At 41.2% G+C, this 23,409-nt stretch overlaps 1 protein-coding gene across 9 annotated transcripts in view; it reads right to left on the bottom strand.

Moving 5' to 3' along the window:
* Window positions 1–23,409, bottom strand: part of LOC135507014 (type II inositol 3,4-bisphosphate 4-phosphatase-like) — a 333,119-nt gene that overhangs the window by 204,886 nt on the left and 104,824 nt on the right. For 5 of the 9 annotated variants that reach the window (XM_064926488.1, XM_064926482.1, XM_064926481.1 and 2 more), the window contains one exon: window positions 15,414–15,456. The exons of 2 other annotated variants lie outside the window; for them this stretch is intronic. The gene's annotated coding sequence lies outside the window, so the exon portion shown is untranslated. Of the gene's footprint in view, window positions 1–15,413; window positions 15,486–23,409 lie in introns of all 9 variants that reach the window. 2 more of the 9 variants (XM_064926485.1, XM_064926484.1) reach the window with 2 other exon arrangements.

The following is a 23,409-nucleotide window of genomic DNA, read 5'->3' as shown; positions in this document are numbered from 1 at the left end:
GGCCTGGCTAGCTACGTCACAGCCAGAAACAAAATGGCTGTCGACAGTCAATCTCCCAAAGAGACAACAGTAACATTAAAAGCCCAGGGCAGGATTTGGATTAGTGGTGTCTAGCTGTTGATCTACGACCCCCAGAAACTTCACAAGAGTCGTCTGAAGGTAACCAGGTACTGGGCAGTAAAAATGAATGTGCTAAAAACAAAGGGGTTAAATATGGGTCATATCTCTCTGACACTTCATAACACACTTCCTTTAAATTTATTTTTGACCATTTGTTTTGTCATTTATGAATGTATTATTCACAAGGTTTCTATGGGCTAATAGCAGTAAGGCCAAATTCAATGTTTCATCAAATAATACTTTAAAAAAAGTGAATTGATACCTACAGGGGTCTTAAGAATCCCAATCAAATAGATGAAATATCCATGGTATGAAAATCTTAAAACCATTCCATATGTTAGCTGAGTAGAACCCCCCCCCCCCCACCCCCCACCCACATGCATGCACTATCACCCACCCACACAAACTCGTTATCCTTAAATCGCTATCTGAAGAACGAGGCAAGAGAACACCAATGATGTACACTACAACAGCAGAAATCTCCAGTATTGATAAACCCCCCCCACTGCACCCTGCCCACAGCCCCCTCCTAAAGAAGTAAGTAGGAATTAAAGCATCCTTGTGGGAAAATTTCATTTGTTCTCTTTCCTTGTTTGTCTTTTCTTGTTCTTTGCTGTGGAAGCAAATACTCAAAGAACACAGAAAACCAATTGTGAGGGCTTGGGCGTACTTTTGCTGTTGAAAGCATTATAAATCTACCCAGAACTCCCCTCTTCTCCCCTCTGGCCCTCTGTCCAAGCCCTTCTGACTTAGTGGTACGCTCTTTGCCTGAAACTTGGCTGAGATGAGCTAGCATAATGGGAAAAGTTCAGCTTAAACTGCACTCCCTGAGTGTACATACGTAGAAATTGCCTCAACTAACCTGTACCCCAGCACATTGACTCGGTACCAGTGACCACTGTATATAGCCTCGTTATTGTGTTACTTTTATTATAACTTTTTATTTTAGTCTACTTGGTAAATATTTTCTTAACTCTTCTTGAACTGCACTGTTAGTTAAGGGCTTGTCAGTAAGCATTTGTTGTATTCGGCGCATGTGATATACCGTTTGATTTGATTTAATCAATTGGAGAAAAAAACGAACAAAATAAAAGTGTACTCTTCTATCGCATAATGAAATCAAATAGTTTACCTCACCCTTGGCACGGCCGGGTACTTTAATGAAAGGGATGGATTTGAAGCACAGGCTTACTGCCTGACAGTGTTCATTGGGTTGTTATTCAGTGGGGGCCATGAAATGTCTACATTACAGTAGTGTAAAGTCAAATATTTGGCTTTTGTGGACTAGACGGACAGACGGGCGGGCGGAGAGACAGACTTCTCTGCTCTGTTAATATTGCGGTGAAATTAGCTAATAGGCTTTAACTGCAGACACACACACACAAGGTACACCCACATTACTCCCCGTAACCTACTCTGTCACCTGGCCATGTACAGCTTGCTCATTCAGCCACAAAATAACTAATCTCACACCTGATACTGCAGCTGACAGCTCTAGACCTTGTTCCAGTCCACTGTCTCGTGTTAGCCTGGCTGTGACTCTGTACACCAGACAAACCACTCCAAGGAGCCAGGTGGAAACTGTAACACCTCCCGACAGGACTCCACCATTCACAGCCCCTTGTTTTACAGGAACTGTCCCCTAGTATCCCAGTGGTTCCCACACTGGTGTGCCTTGAGGAAATGTTCCTATTCTTTATTACATTTTACACTCACTTCTAAACACGGCCTGTGGATGTAATGCACATGGCATTTTGACTGAGGAGCACTAGTGGCGGTCAGATAGAACATTAAATGGTTTCATCTGTGTCATTGTTTCAAGTCTGCTCTGCTCAGGCTGGTATTACACTTGTATCATTTGAGGGGCGGCGCATCATGAACAAAGTCATTTATTTCATTTTAATTTGTCTGTGAAAACCATTAGCAAAGTCTTCTTAGGTTTAGCCAGAGTCATTTATTTCATAAAGTATGGCTCTGGGCTTAGCTATACCACCGCCTCTGGGAGCGTGAAGTGTTGCTGTAAGGGATCTGTGGAGGGGAGGGAGCATGAAGTGTTGCTGTAAGGGCTTTGTGAGGGGAGGGAGCATGAAGTGTTGCTGCAAGGGCTTTGTGAGGGGAGGGAGCATGAAGTGTTGCTGTAAGGGCTTTGTGAGGGGAGGGAGCATGAAGTGTTGCTGTAAGGGATTTGTGAGGGGAGGGAGCGTGAAGTGTTGCTGTAAGGGCTTTGTGAGGGGAGGGAGCGTGAAGTGTTGCTGTAAGGGCTTTGTGAGGGGAGGGAGCATGAAGTGTTGCTGTAAGGGCTTTGTGAGGGGAGGGAGCGTGAAGTGTTGCTGTAAGGGATTTGTGAGGGGAGGGAGTGTGCAGTGTTGCTGTAAGGGCTTTGTGAAAGGGAGTGTGCAGTGTTGCTGTAAGGGCTTTGTGAGGGGAGGGAGCATGAAGTGTTGCTGTAAGGGCTTTGTGAGGGGAGGGAGCATGAAGTGTTGCTGTAAGGGATCTGTGGAGGAGAGGGAGCATGAAGTGTTGCTGTAAGGGCTTTGTGAGGGGAGGGAGCGTGAAGTGTTGCTGTAAGGGCTTTGTGAGGGGAGGGAGCATGAAGTGTTGCTGTAAGGGCTTTGTGAGGGGAGGGAGCATGAAGTGTTGCTGTAAGGGCTTTGTGAGGGGAGGGAGCATGAAGTGTTGCTGTAAGGGCTTTTTGAGGGGAGGGAGCATGAAGTGTTGCTGTAAGGGATTTGTGAGGGGAGGGAGCGTGAAGTGTTGCTGTAAGGGCTTTGTGAGGGGAGGGAGCGTGCAGTGTTGCTGTAAGGGCTTTGTGAGGGGAGGGAGCATGAAGTGTTGCTGTAAGGGCTTTGTGAGGGGAGGGAGCATGAAGTGTTGCTGCGAGGGATTTGTGAGGGGAGGGAGTGTGAGGTGTTGCTGTAAGGGCTTCATGAAAGGGAGTGTGCAGTGTTGCTGTAAGGGATTTGTGAGGGAGTGAGTGTGAGGTGTTGCTGTAAGGGCTTTGTGAGGGGAGGGAGCATGAAGTGTTGCTGTAAGGGCTTTGTGAGGGGAGGGAGTGTGAGGTGTTGCTGTAAGGGCTTTGTGAGGGGAGGGAGTGTGAGGTGTTGCTGTAAGGGATTTGTGAGGGGAGGGAGCGTGAAGTGTTGCTGTAAGGGATTTGTGAGGGGAGGGAGCATGAAGTGTTGCTGTAAGGACTTTGTAGGCAAGGAATCAGCAAGGGAGATGAGTTTTATTTGGAAAGGTCAGGACTCCTGCGAGAGATGGAGAGAGGGAAGGAGGGAAGGAAGGAGAGAGATAATCTGATTCATCAGTGTTACTCGTCAGCTCAGGAGGCACAGTGCTGGTGCAGCCGCCGGGGAATCAGAGTTCCCATCAGCCACACACATGGGAGGGCGACGAGACTCATTGTCGGCATACTGGAGACTGAAGACCCACACATATACTGATACTGATGTACACACACAGATACAGACACTGATGTACACACACAGATACTGATGTACACACACAGATACTGATACTGATGTACACACACAGATACAGATACTGATGTACACACATATATACTGATATACACACATATACTGATATACACACAGATACTGATACTGATGTACACACACAGATACAAACACTGATGTACACACACAGATACAGATTCTGATGTACACACACAGATGCTGATGTACACACACAGAAACTGATGTACACACACAGATACAGACGCTGATGTACACACACAGATACAAATACTGATGTACACACACAGATACAGATACTGATGTACACACACAGATACTGATGTACACACACAGCTACAGACACTGATGCACACACACAGATACTGATATTGATGTACACACACAGATACAGATACTGATGTACACACACAGATACAGATACTGATGTACACACACAGATACTGATACTGATGTACACACACATATACAGATACTGATGTACACACACAGATACTGATGTACACACACAGATACTGATACTGATGTACACACATATACTGATACTGATGTACACACACATATACTGATATACACACACAGATACAGACACTGATGTACACACACATATACTGATACTGATGTACACACACATATACTGATATACACACACAGATACAAATACTGATGTACACACACAGATACAGATACTGATGTACACACACAGATGCTGATGTACACACACAGAAACTGATGTACACACACAGATACAGACGCTGATGTACACACACAGATACAAATACTGATGTACACACACAGATACAGATACTGATGTACACACACAGATACTGATGTACACACACAGCTACAGACACTGATGCACACACACAGATACTGATATTGATGTACACACACAGATACAGATACTGATGTACACACACAGATACAGATACTGATGTACACACACAGATACTGATACTGATGTACACACACATATACAGATACTGATGTACACACACAGATACTGATGTACACACACAGATACTGATACTGATGTACACACATATACTGATACTGATGTACACACACATATACTGATGTACACACACAGATACTGATACTGATGTACACACACATATACTGATACTGATACTGATGTACACACACATATACTGATATACACACACAGATACAGATACTGATGTACACACACAGATACAGATACTGATGTACACACACAGATACTGATGTACACACACAGATACAGACACTGATGCACACACACAGATACTGATATTGATGTACACACACAGATACAGATACTGATGTACACACACAGATACAGATACTGATGTACACACACAGATACAGATACTGATGTACACACACAGATACTGATACTGATGTACACACACATATACAGATACTGATGTACACACACAGATACTGATGTACACACACAGATACTGATACTGATGTACACACACATATACTGATACTGATGTACACACACATATACTGATATACACACACAGATACAGACACTGATGTACACACACATATACTGATACTGATGTACACACATATACTGATATACACACACAGATACAAATACTGATGTACACACACAGATACAGATACTGATGTACACACACAGATGCTGATGTACACACACAGAAACTGATGTACACACACAGATACAGACGCTGATGTACACACACAGATACAAATACTGATGTACACACACAGATACAGATACTGATGTACACACACAGATACTGATGTACACACACAGCTACAGACACTGATGCACACACACAGATACTGATATTGATGTACACACACAGATACAGATACTGATGTACACACACAGATACAGAAACTGATGTACACACACAGATACTGATACTGATGTACACACACATATACAGATACTGATGTACACACACAGATACTGATGTACACACACAGATACTGATACTGATGTACACACACATATACTGATACTGATGTACACACACATATACTGATATACACACACAGATACAGACACTGATGTACACACACATATACTGATACTGATGTACACACACATATACTGATATACACACACAGATACAAATACTGATGTACACACACAGATACAGATACTGATGTACACACACAGATACTGATGTACACACACAGCTACAGACACTGATGCACACACACAGATACTGATATTGATGTACACACACAGATACAGATACTGATGTACACACACAGATACAGATACTGATGTACACACACAGATACAGATACTGATGTACACACACAGATACTGATACTGATGTACACACACATATACAGATACTGATGTACACACACAGATACTGATGTACACACACAGATACTGATACTGATGTACACACACATATACTGATACTGATGTACACACACATATACTGATATACACACACAGATACAGACACTGATGTACACACACAGATACTGATGTACACACACAGATACTGATGTACACACACAGCTACTGACACTGATGTACACACACAGATACAGATATTGATGTACACACACAGATACAGATACTGATGTACACACACAGATACTGATACTGATGTATACACACATATACAGATACTGATGTACACACACAGATACTGATGTACACACACAGATACTGATACTGATGTACACACACACAGATACAAATACTGATGTACACACACAGATCCAGATACTGATGTACACACACAGATACAGATACTGATGTACACACACAGATACAGATACTGATGTACACACACAGATACAGACACTGATGTACACACACAGATACTAATGTACACACACAGATACTGATACTGATGTACACACACATACTGATATACACACATAGATGCAGATACTGATGTACACACACAGATGCAGATTCTGATGTACACACAGATACTGATGTACACACACAGATACTGATACTGATGTACACACACAGATACTGATACTGATGTACACACACAGATACAGATACTGATGTACACACACAGATACTGATACTGATGTACACACACATATACTGATACTGATATACACACACAAATACTGATACTGATGTACACACACAAATACAGATACTGATGTACACACACAGATACTGATGTACACACACAGATACAGATACTGATGTACACACACATATACTGATGTACACACACAGATACAGACACTGATGTACACACACAGATAATGATGTACACACACAGATACTGATGTACACACACAGCTACTGACACTGATGTACACACACAGATACAGATATTGATGTACACACACAGATACTGATGTACACACACAGATACTGATACTGATGTACACACACATATACTGATACTGATGTACACACACATATACTGATATACACACAGATACAGACACTGATGTACACACACAGATACAGATACTGATGTACACACACAGATACAGACACTGATGTACACACACAGATACTTATGTACACACACAGATACTGATGTACACACACAGCTACTGACACTGATGTACACACACAGATACAGATATTGATGTACACACACAGATACAGATACTGATGTACACACACAGATACTGATACTGATGTATACACACATATACAGATACTGATGTACACACACAGATACTGATACTGATGTACACACACACAGATACAAATACTGATGTACACACACAGATACAGATACTGATGTACACACACAGATACAGATACTGATGTACACACACAGATACAGATACTGATGTACACACACAGATACAGACACTGATGTACACACACAGATACTAATGTACACACACAGATACTGATACTGATGTACACACACATACTGATATACACACATAGATACAGATACTGATGACACACAGATCCAGATTCTGATGTACACACAGATACTGACACACAGATACTGATACTGATGTACACACACAGATACTGATACACACACAGATACAGATACTGATGTACACACACAGATACTGATACTGATGTACACACACATATACAGATACTGATACACACACAGATACTGATACTGATGTACACACACACTGACACAGATACTGATGTACACACACAGAAACAGATACTGATGTACTGATGTACACACACAGATACAGACACTGATGTACACACACAGATAATGATACACACACAGATACTGATACTGATGTACACACACAGATACTGATGTACACACACAGATACTGATGATACTGATGTACACACAGATACTGATACTGATGTACACACACAGATACTGATACTGATGTACACACACATATATAGATACTGATGTACACACACAGATACAGATACTGATGTACACACACAGATACTGATACTGATGTACACACCCAGTATACTGATACTGATATACACACACAGCATACTGACACTGATGTACACACACAGATACTGATACTGATGTACACACACAGATACAGATACTGATGTACACACTGACAGATACAGATACTGATGTACACACACAGATACTGATGTACACACACAGATACTGATACACACACTCAGATACTGATACACACACACAGATACATATACTGATGTACACACACAGATACTGATGTACACACACAGAAACAGACACTGATGTACACACACAGATACTGATGTACACACACACTGATACTGATACTGATGTACACACACATATATAGATACTGATGTACATACACAGATACTGATACTGATGTACACACACAGATACTGATACTGATGTACACACACAGTATTCTGATACTGATATACACACACAGATACAGATACTGATGTACACACACAGATACTGATACTGATGTACACACACATGACTGATACTGATATACACACACAGATACTGATACTGATGTACACACACAGATACTGATGTACACACACAGATACTGATGTACACACACAGATACAGATACTGATGTACACACACATATACTGATGTACACACACAGATACAGACACTGATGTACACACACAGATACTGATGTACACACACAGATACTGATACACAGATACTGATGTACACACACAGATACAGATACTGATGTACACACACAGATACTGATGTACACACACAGAAACAGACACTGATGTACACACACAGATACTGATGTACACACACAGATACTGATACTGATGTACACACACATATATAGATACTGATACTGATACACAGATACACTGATACTGATACACACACAGATACTGATACTGATGTACACACACAGATACAGATACTGATTTACACGACACACTGACAGATGTACAGATACTGATGTACACACAGATACAGATACAGATACTGATGTACACACACAGATACTGATGTACATACACACTGATACAGACACTCAGATACTGATACACACACACAGATACATATACTGATGTACACACACAGATACTGATGTACACACACAGAAACAGACACTGATGTACACACACAGATACTGATGTACACACACAGATACTGATACTGATGTACACACACATATATAGATACTGATGTACATACACAGATACTGATACTGATGTACACACAGATACTGATGTACACACACAGATACTGATACTGATGTACACACACAGATACTGATGTACACACACAGATACTGATACACACACATATACTGATACTGATGTACACACACAGTATACTGATACTGATGTACACACACAGATACTGATACTGATGTACACACACAGATACAGATACTGATGTACACACATATACTGATACTGATGTACACACAGATACTGATACTGATGTACACACACAGATACTGATGTGCACACACAGATACTGATACTGATGTGCACACACAGATACAGATACTGATTTACATGCACACTGACAGACACAGATACTGATGTACATACACACTGACAGACACAGATACTGATACTGATGTACACACACAGATACAGATACTGATTTACATGCACACTGACAGACACAGATACTGATTTACATGCACACTGACAGACACATATACTGATGTACATACACACTGACAGACACAGATACTGATACTGACACACACACACACACACACACACACACACACACACACACACACACACACACACACACACACACACACAGATACTGATACACACACACAGAGATACTGATACACACACAGATACTGATACACACACAGAGATACTGATACTGATGTACAGACACAGATACTGATACTGATGTACACACACAGATACTGATACTGATGTACACACACAGATACTGATACTGATGTACACACACAGATACATATACTGATGTACACACACAGATACTGATGTACACACACAGATACTGATACACACACTCAGATACTGATACACACACAGAGATACTGATACTGATGTACACACACAGATACTGATACTGATGTACACACACAGATACAGATACTGATGTACACACTGACAGATACAGATACTGATGTACACACACAGATACTGATGTACACACACAGATACTGATACACACACTCAGATACTGATACACACACACAGATACAGATACTGATGTACACACACAGATACTGATGTACACACACAGAAACAGACACTGATGTACACACACAGATACTGATGTACACACACAGATACTGATACTGATGTACACACACATATATAGATACTGATGTACATACACAGATACTGATACTGATATACACACACATACAGATACTGATACTGATATACACACACAGCATACTGACACTGATGTACACACACAGATACTGATGTACACACACATATACTGATACTGATGTACACACACAGATACTGATACTGATGTACACACACAGATACTGATGTGCACACACAGATACTGATACTGATGTGCACACACAGATACAGATACTGATTTACATGCACACTGACAGACACAGATACTGATACTGATGTACACACACAGATACAGATTCTGATGTACACACACAGATACTGATGTACACACACAGATACTGATGTACACACACAGCTACTGACACTGATGTACACACACAGATACAGATATTGATGTACACACACAGATACAGATACTGATGTACACACACAGATACTGATACTGATGTATACACACATATACAGATACTGATGTACACACACAGATACTGATGTACACACACAGATACTGATACTGATGTACACACACAGATACAAATACTGATGTACACACACAGATACAGATACTGATGTACACACACAGATACAGATACTGATGTACACACACAGATACAGATACTGATGTACACACACAGATACAGACACTGATGTACACACACAGATACTAATGTACACACACAGATACTGATATTGATGTACACACACATACTGATATACACACATAGATACAGATACTGATGTACACACACAGATGCAGATTCTGATGTACACACAGATACTGATGTACACACACAGATACTGATACTGATGTACACACACAGATACTGATACTGATGTACACACACAGATACAGATACTGATGTACACACACAGATACTGATACTGATGTACACACACATATACTGATACTGATATACACACACAGATACTGATACTGATGTACACACACAAATACAGATACTGATGTACACACACAGATACTGATGTACACACACAGAAACAGATACTGATGTACACACACATATACTGATGTACACACACAGATACAGACACTGATGTACACACACAGATAATGATGTACACACACAGATACTGATACTGATGTAGACACACAGATACTGATGTACACACACAGATACAGATACTGATGTACACACACAGATACTGATGTACACACACAGAAACAGACACTGATGTACACACACAGATACTGATGTACACACACAGATACTGATACTGATGTACACACACATATATAGATACTGATGTACATACACAGATACTGATACTGATGTACACACACAGATACTGATACTGATGTACACACACAGTATACTGATACTGATATACACACACAGCATACTGACACTGATGTACACACACAGATACTGATACTGATGTACACACACAGATACAGATACTGATGTACACACTGACAGATACAGATACTGATGTACACACACAGATACTGATGTACACACACAGATACTGATACACACACTCAGATACTGATACACACACACAGATACATATACTGATGTACACACACAGATACTGATGTACACACACAGAAACAGACACTGATGTACACACACAGATACTGATGTACACACACAGATACTGATACTGATGTACACACACATATATAGATACTGATGTACACACACAGATACTGATACTGATGTACACACAGATACTGATGTACACACACAGATACTGATACTGATGTACACACACATATATAGATACTGATGTACACACACAGTATACTGATACTGATATACACACACAGCATACTGACACTGATGTACACACACAGATACTGATGTACACACACAGATACTGATACTGATGTACACACACAGATACTGATACTGATGTACACACACAGATACTGATGTGCACACACAGATACTGATACTGATGTGCACACACAGATACAGATACTGATTTACATGCACACTGACAGACACAGATACTGATGTACATACACACTGACAGACACAGATACTGATACTGATGTACACACACAGATACAGATACTGATGTACACACACAGATACAGATACTGATTTACATGCACACTGACAGACACAGATACTGATTTACATGCACACTGACAGACACAGATACTGATGTACATACACACTGACAGACACAGATACTGATACTGACACACACACACACACACACACACACACACACACACACACACACACACACACACACACACACACAGATACTGATACACACACACACACACAGATACTGATACACACACAGAGATACTGATACTGATGTACAGACACAGATACTGATACTGATGTACACACACAGATACTGATACTGATGTACACACACAGATACTGATACTGATGTACACACACAGATACTGATACTGATACACACACAGATATGATACACACACAGATACATATACTGATGTACACACACAGATACTGATGTACACACACAGATACTGATACACACACTCAGATACTGATACACACACAGAGATACTGATACTGATGTACACACACAGATACTGATACTGATGTACACACACACAGATACAGATACTGATGTACACACTGACAGATACAGATACTGATGTACACACACAGATACTGATGCACACACACAGATACTGATACACACACTCAGATACTGATACACACACACAGATACAGATACTGATGTACACACACAGATACTGATGTACACACACAGAAACAGACACTGATGTACACACACAGATACTGATGTACACACACAGATACTGATACTGATGTACACACACATATATAGATATTGATGTACACACACAGTATTCTGATACTGATATACACACACAGCATACTGACACTGATGTACACACACAGATACTGATGTACACACACAGATACTGATGTACACACACAGATACTGATGTACACACACAGTATTCTGATACTGATATACACACACAGCATACTGACACTGATGTACACACACAGACACTGATGTACACACACAGATACTGATGTACACACACAGATACTGATACTGATGTACACACACAGATACTGATATTGATGTACACACACAGTATTCTGATACTGATATACACACACAGCATACTGACACTGATGTACACACACAGATACTGATGTACACACACATATACTGATACTGATGTACACACACAGATACTGATACTGATGTACACACACAGATACAGATGTGCACACACAGATACTGATACTGATGTGCACACACAGATACAGATACTGATTTACATGCACACTGACAGACACAGATACTGATACTGATGTACACACACAGATACAGATACTGATGTACACATCCAGATACTGATACACACACACACACACACACACACACACACACACACACACACACACACACACACACACACACACACACACACACACACACACACACACACACACACACACACAGATACTGATACACACACACAGAGATACTGATACACACACAGATACTGATACACACACAGAGATACTGATACTGATGTACAGACACAGATACTGATACTGATGTACACACACAGATACTGATACTGATGTACACACACAGATACTGATACTGATGTACACACACAGATACATATACTGATGTACACACACAGATACTGATGTACACACACAGATACTGATACACACACTCAGATACTGATACACACACACAGATACTGATACTGATGTACACACACAGATACTGATACTGATGTACACACACAGATACAGATACTGATGTACACACTGACAGATACAGATACTGATGTACACACACAGATACTGATGTACACACACAGATACTGATACACACACTCAGATACTGATACACACACACAGATACAGATACTGATGTACACACACAGATACTGATATACACACACAGAAACAGACACTGATGTACACACACAGATACTGATGTACACACACAGATACTGATACTGATGTACACACACATATATAGATACTGATGTACACACACAAATACTGATATACATACACAGATACTGATACTGATGTACACACACAGATACTGATACTGATGTACACACACATATATAGATACTGATGTACATACACAGATACTGATACTGATGTACACACACAGATACTGATACTGATATACACACACAGCATACTGACACTGATGTACACACACAGATACTGATGTACACACACATATACTGATACTGATGTACACACACAGATACTGATGTGCACACACAGATACAGATACTGATGTACATGCACACTGACAGACACAGATACTGATGTACATACACACTGACAGACACAGATACTGATGTACACACACAGATACAGATACTGATGTACACATCCAGATACAGATACTGATGTACACACACAGATACTGATACTGATGTACACACACAGATACAGATACTGATGTACACACACAGATACAGATACTGATGTACACATCCAGATACTGATACTGATGTACACACACAGATACTGATACACACACACAGAGATACTGATACACACACACAGATACTGATACACACACAGAGATACTGATACTGATGTAGAGACACAGATACTGATACTGATGTACACACACAGAGATACTGATACTGATGTACACACACAGATACATATACTGATGTACACACACAGATACTGATACTGATGTACACACACAGATACATATACTGATGTACACACACAGATACAGATACTGATGTACACACTGACAGATACAGATACTGATGTACACACACAGATACTGATGTACACACACAGATACTGATACACACACTCAGATACTGATACACACACACACAGATACTGATACTGATGTACACACACAGATACTGATACTGATGTAGACACACACACTGATACTGATGTGCACACACAGACACTGATACTGATATGCACACACACTGACAGACACAGATACTGATGTACACACACACTGACAGACAGGGTTGGAAGAGTGTTATGCATGTGTGCATTTTGTTTTTGCATGTTCAGGCGCGCGTGTGCATCTGTGCTTGCCCGCGAGTGTGTGTGTGTGTGTATACAAATGCCTGGCATGGCTTCACTAGGGATGTGCCAACTCACCAGCTCAAGTCTGAATGGCGCAGGGGGTCTGGCAGGGAGTCTGCTGAGAGAAGAAGACCGCGGTCAGGAAGTCTGCTCCCGGAGAACAATACACAGAGCCAGGCAGACAGTAAGACAGACACCCAGGCAGGCATCCACACAACACAGCAGCTCTGTGCTGCAGCCTTCTGTTTGTCCTATTCTGAAACGGACAAATCACTGACTGCTACACGTTTTCATCCAGATTAGCGAGTCGACTGAGTGCTGGCACTGGCTGGCATGTGGTTAGATTCTCTCACTCTCTCTCTCTCGCCCTCTCTCTCGCTTCATTAGCTGGGGTAACTTTCATGCACACGTTCCTGCATTACAGCTAATTCAGATGGTCAGTATTGGAGGGAACTCTCAGTAGTTTTGCATGGTGAATGCTAACGCTAACAGATGGTCTGATACTGGGGCCAGGTTTATGTAGCCTCTGGTCAACAGTGTTGGAGGAAGCACACAAACAAACACACAGAAAGGCAAACAAACCCAGGAAGTGCCTCTTTAAAATCCACGTGTCCTTATCAGCTGTCAGAGTTCACCCCCCTTGATCCCTAATTCATATGACACTTCCATTCTGCACAGTAAACTGGTCTCTCCCATATTAGAGATACTACATCTCACCAGGACTACCTTTATAGAAAATTAAGATAAACAGAAATAGATCATGAATTAGAGAGACAACTTTAATAATTATCGACCATCAAATATTCTCAGAATCCATTGCCCTGGTACAATGGCCAGTGTTTCCAGTGTCCTAGAGTAGGAGTGCTAATTTAGGATCCGTTTTGTGGTTTGGATCCTAATGAATAAGACAGGGAGACTCTTTGTGAATACAGGACAATATGACACCCTGGGCTCTAACTATGCCTCAGCAGAGCTTGTGTTCTTTCCAGTGTGTTGGCGTTGATCGCCTTTGAAACATAATGAGGCGTACAGAAACACCATGCAAATAGATTCCTCCCAGCATGCCTCGCTCCCGCCCAGCGGGAAGAGAAAGAGGAGGGGGGGGTGTATGTGAGTTGAATTCCTGGCTGTGATTCAACGTTGTAGTCTATGCTGTGTTGATGAAATATTCCAACAAGCACTCAGCCCATTTTTTACTTCACTCTAACTAACCGTCAAAACGATAAAAAAATATTGTCTCACGCCATATCTAAAACAGTTATTGTTTATGGAAAACACAGCAGAGACTGATACATACAGCGTCATACAGGAAGGAGCAGCTTCCAGTCACTGCTGAGGGTTTGCCTATTTGCTCTCCTTTAAAGCAAGACAACTTAGTTGCTACATCAATTTTTGGACTTATAAATGAATGATACTGTATATGTTCCCATTGATTCCTGAACAAGAGAACATCTAAATGCCTCATGAGCTTAGTTCAGCTGTCATACACCATCAGAACCCAAAATAGAAGCTTGTTTTACTCCAATGTTAGTAAACAATGTAAATGTAAACAAACACTACGTAGGCTGCATAGCCTCAAAACATGGTTAAAACTGTAATAGCATGGGTATCAGTCCTTGCATCCATAGCTCTGTCTATACATTTCGAGAGTGGTTACATTTCTCCAGGCACATCCCTAAGCTTTTTACAGACACAGAGGCAGGTTGACGGCTTTGTTATTGTTTCAATTAAGGATTGTAGCTTTAAATGTACACTAATAACTTATTTCACTTAAGGATTCGAGGATTAAATGTGGCCTAAGACATGCTTACCAGAACGTGGAGAGAGCAGAGTTGTTAAGATTTAGAAAGAAATAATACTGAATAGGCCCTTTTTTGTAAATTGGATTCAAAAGGCTGTGCAGGAAATGCGGCTGGTGGACACTGTGATCAGGACATTACTGTGAATAGCCGTAATGCTCATAATGCTCTGGCCCATGTTATTTAAAGAACACGCCAACATAACCTTTTTACACTCTCTTTATGAGGCCCTTTAGTCACCCGAGAAACCCTTGTTGGAGCCTCCGTGGCTCTGAGAATAGGTGTGTTCCGGTTTATACTGCAGACTGCAGGTGCAGGGTACAAAAAGGAAAGTTATGAATGAAAGATATAATAGAGACCTGCACTCTGTTAGAAAAGTCCTCAGTTGTATTGGGTCATGTTTTTTTCAACCCAACAGTCTTTGACAGGCATTTGCATTACAGTATCTCACTGGTTCTCAATCCTGGTCCTGGAGACCCAAAAGGGTGCACATTTTTGTTTTTGCCCTAGCACTAAACAGCTGATTCAAATGATCAACTCATCAAAAAGCGTTGGTGATTTGAGTCAGGCGTGTAGTGCTAGGGCAAAAACAAAAATGTGCACCCTTTTGGGTCCCCAGGACCAGGATTGAGAACCACTGCTGAGTATCTAGTTGTTTGACCTTTGTGACTGTAATAAGGTGTTTGAGTTGATATTGTACCACTGTACACAGGGCAAACCATGTTTGCACTGAAACACTTGTAAAGTTCCAAGAGTGTATTATACTTGATATAATTTCTGTTAACTTACAAGTAAAATATTGTGTAATTTGGTCACCGACATGTTAGAAATTGAGAGTTCTGGCAAAAACTAAGTCTCAACCCTCGTACAAGGAAACTTTCAGCCAAAGCCCCGCCCCTTTCTGATCTGTGTGGGCACACAAGGAGAAGATACATCAAAATAACCAGTGACACAAACCCAAAGACCGGAACCATTTCTGCTTGTTATCTCACACATCCCATTCAGTCCCGGCAGACTCTTCAGTCTGCATACAGAATCTGCCCACGGGAGATTATACTCGATACTGTACACAAGGCACGACATGATTTCTCAGATTCTACTGGAGCACTCTATGATCCAGGAGTGTACTTATGTCAGCTCAGAGGGCTCACCTCTGAATATGACACATTGTAACACGCCTCTGCTGCTATAACCTCTGAATATGACACATTGTAACACGCCTCTGCTGCTATAACCTCTGAATATGACACATTGTAACACGCCTCTGCTGCTATAACCTCTGAATATGACACATTGTAACTCTCCTCTGCTGCTTTAAGCCCCCCCCCCTCCAGCCTTGCCGAGGATTTGGAGGGAGTCACGCTTTTCTTAATTGAATCCACACTATCTTCAGTAGATGTAGGGCTGATGGAGGTGTCACTCGTTAAATGAGGCACAGTCGGAATCCCAGGCAGGAGATTTGTTTTTTTTGCGACCCACCCAAAATTAGTGGTGGTTGGTTACCTAACCTGCTCATTACTTCATATAATGTAGAGTAACTCTCTTTAAACTACAAAAGAAAAACATGCTGAATCCATCATCAAGGGTGGTTGAGTTCTACAGTATTTTGTAAGGCAGTCTGAGCTGTGAGTTTCACACTCAAAGAGCCAATGTACCTACAATAATTTACTGCGACATTTGTCGTCTTGATGCCAACAGATGCATCAGAATGTTCAGAACTATTCATTCCTGGCTACACTCAAGGTGAGTTTTCCAATAATAACAAACGCCATGGTGTTTAGCGAAGTCTGATTGAAAAACCCAGCCAACCCTAAAGCTAATGAAGGACTATATTGAGGATTAACTTCAACTTCCACGAATGTCGATCAACTTCCTTGAATGTGTAATTGAGTTAATTTGCCCTTTGTTGAGGGTATCCTTAATGAAACGTTTTACCTCACTGGGCTGGAATAGATGAATTGCTGTAGATGGAATGGATCAGTCCTTCTCGCCCTCATGAGCCTTGGCATTCAACTTGTTTGTTTGTGTCTCAATCATCAACCTACAGTTCTCTGTTTTCAAGGTTCCCGTCTTATATTGAAGCAAATACTGATTTTAATTACACTTAAATTGACAAATAACACAGAGAAACAACTCTGGTAAATGAGCAAAATTGAACAACATTTACTAATAATAACTTATATTTTACCCTCTGACGACCTGAGGGTGGTGCGGTCTGCCCAACTCATCACCGGGGGCAAACTACCTGCCCTCCAGGACACCTACAGCACCCGATGTCACAGGAAGGCCAAAAAGATCATCAAGGACATCAACCACCCGAGTCATCCTGCTATCATCCTGAAGGCGAGGTCAGTACAGGTGCATCAAATCTGGGACCGAGAGACTGAAAAACAGCTTCTATCTAAAGGCCATCAGACTGTTAAATAGCCATCACTAGCTGGCTTCCACCTGGTTATGCAACCCTGCACCTTAGAAGCTGCTGCCCTATATACAGTGCATAGAATCGCTGGCCACTTTAATAATGTTTAAATATTGTTTACATACGGCTTCACTCATCTCATATCTATATACTGTATTCTACTCTATTGTATTTTAGTCAATGCCACTCTGACATTGCTCAATCTAATATTTATATATTTCTTAACTCCATTCTTTTACTTTAGATTTGTGTGTATTGTTGTAAATTGTTAGATACTACTGCACTGTTGGAACTAGGAACACAAGCATTTCGGTACACCTGCAATAACATCTGCTAAGTATGTGTATGTGACCAATAACATTTTATTCAATTTGATTTGATAACTCATTTTTTGTTTGTTATAAATGGTTCACGTACAAATGTTGACACACTTCAAGAGGCTTGTTACCGTCGCCGACTGCTCACACGGGGGATTATTTTGAAAACCCCTAAAACACTTTTAGACTCTGGAATAACCTGATTTTGATGGCCTAATGCTTTTCAATAAGTCCCAAGAGGGGGAGAGAGAAGAGGAGAGGAAAGAGCATTTCACCTGGTTTCACTTTATCACCTAATCTCTTGGGAATCGTATTACAGTCGCTCGAAGACTAAGAGTCGGGTGGAGAAAAAACCTGCCAGTTTTACCCATTCACCACGGTTGCGGAGTACGTAATGTCACAGCAATGACTCAGGAGGCATTGTCGCCCGTTTCCACCTCATTATTCTACAGGCATTACATATTCCACGTCGCATTTGCAGTCGCAGTGGCAAATGCCCCAATTCCTTATAGCTTTTAACTGCATATACAAGCAGTGTTATTAATCATATTCGGGGAGACGGATAGATAGCGATCTCTTCAGTTCGCGCACACACACACACACACACACACACACACACACACACACACACACACACACACACACACACACACACACACACACACCACACACACACACACACACACACACACATAACCCATCCTCAACACTCCACTGATCAAGGTGCTAGCAGGTAATAAAGCATTTCTCCTCACTGCTCTTTTCATTTGACAGAAGGCAATGGTGTTGACGGGGGAGCGTTCTCTCTCTCAATTTTCCCCTGCTTCTTTTTTTCCGTATGTTGTGCCTCTCCAGGGAGCTTGGGATACCACACTGTAGGTGTCACACTTGAGAAAACTCATTATTTCTACCACAGGTGGCAATTTTAAGGCAGGGAGCGACAGTCTTTGTGACCTAGCGGAGCTTAGGAAAGGCCTATGATTGTGTGCTCCCGACAAAACATCAATGAATGTATAAATCATTGATCTTCCATGCGTGTAGCGCACGCAGTGTATAAATGAGAGGGGGGGGGGGGGGGGCGTTGAGGGGGTACGTGTTGGAGGAGAAGGCATATGCGTTTTGGGGGATACACATTGTGGGTGGGTGTGAAATAAGGGGGTACCTCTTTCTTCATTCCCAGCAACATTGGAGAGATATCCACCCACTGGATGAATTGTAGCCTGTGTTCTGTAGTCTAGTATACACCAGTCAAACATGCTGTAGTCTTACCTAATGCTTCTCAGCTACAACATGCCTACTGGTCTTATTAATGCTTCTCAGCTACAACAGGTCAACTGGTCTAGTTAATGCTTCTCAACTACAACAGGCCTACTGGTCTTATTAATGCTTCTCAGCTACAACAGGCCTACTGGTCTTATTAATGCTTCTCAGCTACAACAGGTCAACTGGTCTAGTTAATGCTTCTCAGCTACAACAGGCCTACTGGTCTTATTAATGCTTCTTAGCTACAACAGGCCTACTGGTCTTATTAATGCTTCTCAACTACAACAGGTCTACTGGTCTTATTAATGCTTCTCAGCTACAACAGGCCTACTGGTCTTATTAATGCTTCTCAGCTACAACAGGCCTACTGGTCATATTAATGCTTCTCAACTACAACAGGTCAACTGGTCTTATTAATGCTTCTCAGCTACAACATGCCTACTGGTCTTATTAATGCTTCTCAACTACAACAGGCCTACTGGTCTTATTAATGCTTCTCAGCTACAACAGGTCAACTGGTCTAGTTAATGCTTCTCAACTACAACAGGCCTACTGGTCTTATTAATGCTTCTCAGCTACAACAGGTCAACTGGTCTAGTTAATGCTTCTCAACTACAACAGGCCTACTGGTCTTATTAATGCTTCTCAGCTACAACAGGCCTACTGGTCTTATTAATGCTTCTCAGCTACAACAGGTCAACTGGTCTAGTTAATGCTTCTTAACTACAACAGGCCTACTGGTCTTATTAATGCTTCTCAGCTACAACAGGCCTACTGGTCTTATTAATGCTTCTCAGCTGCAACAGGCCTACTGGTCTTATTAATGCTTCTCAACTACAACAGGTCTACTGGTCTTATTAATATTTCTTAGCTACAACAGGCCTACTGGTCTTATTAATGCTTCTCAACTGCAACAGGTCTACTGGTCTTATTAATATTTCTCACTTACTACAGGCCCACTGGTCTTATTAATGCTTCTCAACTACAACAGGTCTAATGGTCTTACTAATGCTCCTCAGCAAGAACGGGTCTAATGGTCTTACTAATGCTTCTCAGCTACAACAGGTCTAATGGTCTTATTAATGCTCCTCAACTACAACAGGTCTAATGGTCTTACTAATGCTCCTCAACTACAACAGGTCTAATGGTCTTACTAATGCTCCTCAACTACAACAGGTCTAATGGTCTTACTAATGCTCCTCAACTACAACAGGTCTAATGGTCTTACTAATGCTCCTCAGCTACAACAGGTCTAATGGTCTTATTAATGCTCCTCAACTACAACAGGTCTAATGGTCTTACTAATGCTCCTCAACCACAACAGGTCTAATGGTCTTACTAATGCTCCTCAACTACAACAGGTCTAATGGTCTTACTAATGCTTCTCAGCTACAACAGGTCTAATGGTCTTACTAATGATCCTCAACTACAACAGGTCTAATGGTCTTACAAATGCTCCTTAGCAAGAACAGGTCTAATGGTCTTACTAATGCTTCTCAGCTACAACAGGTATAATGGTCTTACTAATGCTTCTCAGCTACAACAGGTCTAATGGTCTTACTAATGCTTCTCAGCTACAACAGGTCTAATGGTCTTACTAATGCTTCTCAACTACAACAGGTCTAATGGTCTTACTAATGCTTCTCAGCTACAACAGGTCCAATGGTCTTACTAATGCTCCTCAACTACAACAGGTCTAATGGTCTTATTAATGCTTGTCAACTACAACAGGTCTAATGGTCTTACTAATGCTCCTCAATTACAACAGGTCTAATACATTACTAATGCTCCTCAGCTACAACAGGTGTAACACTGTTGTCTTACTAATGCTCTTCAGCTACAACTGGTCTAATACTGTTGTCTTACTAATGCTCCTCAACTACAACAGGTCTAATACATTACTAATGCTCCTCAACTACAACTGGTCTAATACTGTAGTCTTACTAATGCTCCTCAGCTACAACAGGTTTAATACTGTAGTCTTATTAATGCTTCTCAGCTTCAACAGGTCTATTGGTCTTACTAATGCTTGTCAGCTTCAACAGGTCTAATGGTCTTACTAATTTTCTTAGCTACAACAGGTCTAATGGTCTTACTAATGCCCTTCAGCTACAACCGGTCTATTGGTCTTACTAATGCTTCTCAACTACAACAGGTATAATGGTCTTACTAATACTCCTCAGCTACAACAGGTCTTAATGTCTCACTGATGCTCCTCAACTACAACAGGTCTAATGGTCTTACTAATGGTTCTCAACTACAACAGGTATAAT

Source organism: Oncorhynchus masou, chromosome 20 (assembly GCF_036934945.1).
Source record: "Oncorhynchus masou masou isolate Uvic2021 chromosome 20, UVic_Omas_1.1, whole genome shotgun sequence".
NCBI lineage: Eukaryota > Metazoa > Chordata > Actinopteri > Salmoniformes > Salmonidae > Oncorhynchus > Oncorhynchus masou.
Note: the sequence above shows the minus strand (reverse complement) of the source record. Positions and strands in the feature narration are given on the sequence as shown.